Here is a 5305-nt window from a genome sequence, read left to right on the forward strand (position 1 = left end):
CACTTTTTTTATTCAATTCAAGCAACCAAATTTTCTTAAGCAAAACAGCTTCATTTATTATCATAATTCAACAAAAAATCTAATCAATTACCATTTTCAAACCAACAAATGGTGACAGAGGAAAAGAAATGTTAGTTATAAAAAGGAAGCAAGTATAAACTATACATCAAAATTTTCATGTAAGCAATATATATGAGGACCTTACTAAAGTAAAAATGGCTCGCCATGAACCAGCTTGGTGCTTTTGTGGGGATTTCAACGCGGTAAGAAGCAGAAGTGAAAGGAAAGGCGTTAGAGGTAGGGGAGAGCAGACAAGTGAGTTAATTGGCTTTAATAGTTTCATTGACTCCATCTTTCTACTAGAGTTACCTCTAGTAGGTAAGAAGTTTACATGGTTTAAACCTGATGGAACAACAAAGAGTAGAATTGATAGAGTGTTTGTAAATGAAGAATGGTTGCAGCTTTGGCCCATGAGTAAGCAATGTTTTAAGAAGGGAAGTGTCAGACCACTGTGCTATGGTGGTTAAGTCTGTAGCGAAAGACTGGGGTCCCAAACCCTTCAGAACCATTGATGCTTGGTTCCTGGAGAGAGGTTTTAGCAGGATGGTTCAAGACAAATGGCGGTCCTACTCGGTGCAGGGGTATGGCTTGACGAAGATTAAAGAAAAGCTGAAACTCCTCAAATCAGATCTGAAGTCCTGGAACAGGGATGTTTTTGGCAACCTTGACACTACCAAGAGAAGGATTTTACAGGATCTAGAGGCTCTAGATTGTCAAGATTGCTCGGGGGGTTTAGTGGAAAACGATAGATTGAAAAGATTGGAATTGGTTAGTCGCCTGAAAGAGAATGATAAGAAAATTGAATCTCTTAGTTGCCAGAAGGCGAGAGCTAACTGGATCAAGAATGGTGATTCCTGTACTAGGTTCTTTCATTCCTCCTTGAGGTGGAGAAGGCTCAGAAACGAAATGAAGGGCGTCAAGGTGGGGGACCATTGGTGTGAGGAACCAAGCACTGTCCGTTCAGAAGCAAAGAAGCTTTTCGAAGCTAGATTCAAAGCAACAAAAGATTTAGGGGTAAGACTGGGTGAAGTTGAATTCAAGTCACTATCTCCAATTGATAACGAGGGTCTCCTAGCATCTTTCTATGAGAAAGAGATTAGGGATGCAGTGTGGCAGTGTGAAGGTACAAAAATTCCGGACCCAGATGGTTATAACTTCAACTTCATCAAAAAGAATTGGGAGTTGCTAAAAGAAGATTTTGTGGCAGCGCTGTCCCTGTTTCATGAGACGGGATGTATCCCGAAGGGCTGTAACGCCTCTTTCATAGCTTTGGTTCCTAAAGTTAGGGACACGTCCAAGCTCGAGCAATATAGACCCATCTCATTAGTTGGAGCTCTGTACAAGATTATTTCGAAGGTTTTAGCTAGTAGAATGAAGAAGGTTGTTAGATATTATTAGATATAATTAGATATTATTTGATATTATGAGATATTATAGATATTGTTAGATATCTCATATTTATGTAATGGGCTTAGCCCATATGTTTCTTTTTCCTATATAAACATAACCCTATGTGTTCAATATACACAAGGGATTTACCCTATTCTTTCTTTTCCTTTAATATGGTATCAGAGCATAAGGTTAGGGTTTAGGGTTCAATTTTTTATTGGTGAACCCACTATTCACTGGAATTTTCCAGCCACCACCCCACTGTCTTGCCGGACCTTCGCCGGACCCTCGCTGGACCTTCGCCGGACCCTCGCCGGAGCCGCCGCCGGACCCTCGCCGGAGCCGCCGCCGGAATCTCGCCGGAGACGTTGCCGGAATCGCTGTCGGAGCCTTCATCTTTGTTGCTCCCGCCAATTAACCGATGATTGGATTTGTCCTTATCTTCTATGGCTTCTTCCGCTTCCGCTGCCACTATGGCTTCTTCCGCAGTCATTATGCCGGATTCATCTATTTATACTAATTACGTCAATGTTCATCTTTCCATTGACAAATTGGATGGAACCAATTATGACACTTGGGCATCAGATATTAAATTATGGCTTAAGAGTCAAGGTTATGTTGATCATCTTACTCATCCTACTCTTGCTGAAAATGAGGTTGTCCGTTGGTCAAAAATTGATGCTCAATTATGCATTGTTATCAAATCGACCATTCACTCGTCTTTAAAACAAATTTTCCGTACCTATGAGACATGTTCAGAAGTTTGGGAACAAGCAAAATTATTATACCCCAATGATACTCAACGTCTTTATGGTGTGTGTCAAAATCTTCTCACAATTGTTGCTCCCAAACGTCTTGATGGTACAATGGCAGAATATCTAGGTAAACTTCATGCTCTTCTTCATGATTTTAATGAGTTATTACCTCTTGCCTCTACTCCTTCTCAAGAACTAGAACAAAGATCCAAGTTCTTCATGTTATTGGGTTTACATGGTCTTCCTGATGATTATTCTCACGTTCGTGAACAAATTTTGGGTTCTCCTATTGTGCCCAATTTTACTTCCACTTGTTCTACCCTTTTGCGCGTGCCAGGTAAACACACCGCTGATATAACGTCTCATGTTGATGACTCTTCTACTTTAGTCTCTCAGTATAATGATCGTACTCGCCCTCACAAGCCGGGCAAAGGGCGTCACAAGTGTGACCATTGTGGCAAACTTGGCCACAAAATTGACAGATGTTATGCCTTACATGGTCGTCCTCCTAGATCTGTTGCGGTTGCTCAAATTGCCCCTGTGCAACCTTCTACCATGGACCATACTTCAATTGATACCCCAGGCCAGCCTGCTATTTTCAATGAATTTCTTAAATGGTATGAGGATCGTCAGAACCCTAGTTCCACGGCTTCTGTTGCACATTCAGGTACATCTTTTGTTGGCCTCACTCACTCCACTTCCCATGGCCCTTGGGTTCTAGATTCAGGTGCCACTGATCACATTACTAGTAATAAATCTTTTTTCTCTTCCCTATCTACTACGGGTTATTTACCTTCAGTTACCATGGCCAATGGATATAGGGTACCATCACATGGTGTTGGTACTATTAATCTTTTTTCATCTTTATCTATTGATAATGTTCTTTATGTCCCTGGGTCTCCATTTAATTTATTATCCATTAGTCATCTCACTCGTTCCCTTGACTGTGTTATTTCTTTTACCAAAGATTCTGTTACTTTACAGGACCGGAGTTCGGGACGGATGATTAGCACCGGATGTGAGTCTCATGGACTTTATCAACTACATATCTCTGCACATGTTGGCGCAATTATGGATTCTCCATCTCTCATTCATGCTCGGTTGGGTCATCCTAGTCTTGCCAAGATGCAACAGCTTGTTCCAAGTTTGTCTAATGTGTCTACTTTATCGTGTGAGTCGTGTCAGTTAGGGAAACACATTCGTAGTTCTTTTCCTCGTAGTGTCTCACAACGTGCTTCATCTCCTTTTGCCTTAGTTCACTCTGACATTTGGGGACCAAGTCGTATTAAGTCTAATTTAGGATTTCAGTATTTTGTTACTTTTATTGATGATTATTCAAGATGTACTTGGGTATTTTTAATGAAAAACCATTCTGAGTTGTTTTCTATATTTCAAATATTTTACAATGAAATTAAAAATCAATTTAGAATTTCCATCCGAATTTTGCGCAGTGATAATGGACGTGAGTATCTTTCTCATTCTTTTAAAAATTTTATGGCTTCTCATGGTATTCTTCATCAAACTTCATGTGCTTATACACCTCAACAAAATGGGGTAGCTGAGCGCAAGAATAGACATCTTGTTGAAACAACTCGTACTATTTTAATCCATGGTGATGTTCCTCAGCGTTTTTGGGGTGATGTTGTTCTTAGTGCATGTTATCTCATTAATCGCATGCCATCTTCAGTTTTAGATAACAAAATTCCTCATTCTATTTTATTTCCACATGACCCTCTCCACTCTTTACCTCCCAAAGTTTTTGGGTCCACATGTTTTGTTCATAATTTTAGTCCTGGTCTTGATAAATTATCTCCTAAGTCACACAAATGTGTCTTTTTAGGGTTCACTAGATCACAAAAAGGATATAAATGTTTCTCACCGTCTTTAAACCGTTATTTTATTTCAGCAGATGTCACCTTCAGTGAATCTTCCCTTTACTTTAAGTCTTGTCCTTCTCCTTCAATTTCTTCATCTAATCAAGTTAATATTCCTCTTGTTGTTCCTAGTGCACCTAACAATTCACCACCGCCGCCAACTCTTCAGGTGTATAGTCGTCGTCAACCGTCTCATCGTCCATCAGCAGACTCTATTCTGGTGCCAACACCTCATCCCCCTCCGGCTCCTATAGTTGAACCTCCGACTGTTGAACCTGATCTTCCTGTTGCTATCCGTAAAGGTATACGTTCTACTCGTAATCCCTCTCCACATTATACTGCTTTGAGTTACCATAGACTATCTCAACCCTTTTATACATGCCTTTCGTCTATTTCTTCTGTATCCATTCCAAAATCTGTAGGTGATGCCTTAGCCCATCCTGGTTGGCGTCAGGCCATGCTTGATGAAATGAATGCGCTTCAGAATAATGGAACTTGGGAACTTGTTCCTTTACCATCTAGGAAATCTGTTGTTGGTTGCAGGTGGATTTTTGCTATCAAAGTTGGTCCTGATGGTACTATTGATCGTCTCAAAGCTCGTCTTGTGGCTAAGGGTTATACCCAAATTTTTGGTTTAGACTATGGTGATACTTTTTCTCCAGTAGCAAAGATGGCCTTTGTTCGCTTATTCATAGCTATGGCTGCTCTTCAACAATGGCATCTTTATCAACTGGATGTTAAAAATGCTTTTCTTAATGGGGATTTGCAGGAAGAAATTTATATGGAGCAACCTCCCGGTTTTGTTGCTCAGGGGGAGTCTTCTGGATTGGTATGTCGTCTTCGCAAATCCTTATATGGCCTCAAGCAGTCTCCTAGGGCTTGGTTTGGAAAATTTAGCAATGTTGTTCAACAATTTGGTATGACTCGCAGTGAAGGCGATCATTCAGTTTTTTATCGTCACTCGAATGTTGGGTGTATCTATCTTGTAGTATATGTTGACGACATTGTTCTTACATGCAGTGATCACCATGGCATCTCACAAGTAAAACAACACCTTTGTCAACACTTTCAGACCAAAGATCTTGGCAAACTCAGATATTTCTTGGGGATTGAGGTAGCACAATCCAATACTGGTATTGTTATCTCTCAAAGAAAATACGCATTAGATATTTTGGAGGAAATTGGGTTGATGAATTCGAAATCTGTTGATACTCCCATGGATCCCAA

Source organism: Phaseolus vulgaris, chromosome 10 (genome assembly GCF_051622355.1).
Source record: "Phaseolus vulgaris cultivar YP4 chromosome 10, ASM5162235v1, whole genome shotgun sequence".
Lineage (NCBI taxonomy): Eukaryota > Viridiplantae > Streptophyta > Magnoliopsida > Fabales > Fabaceae > Phaseolus > Phaseolus vulgaris.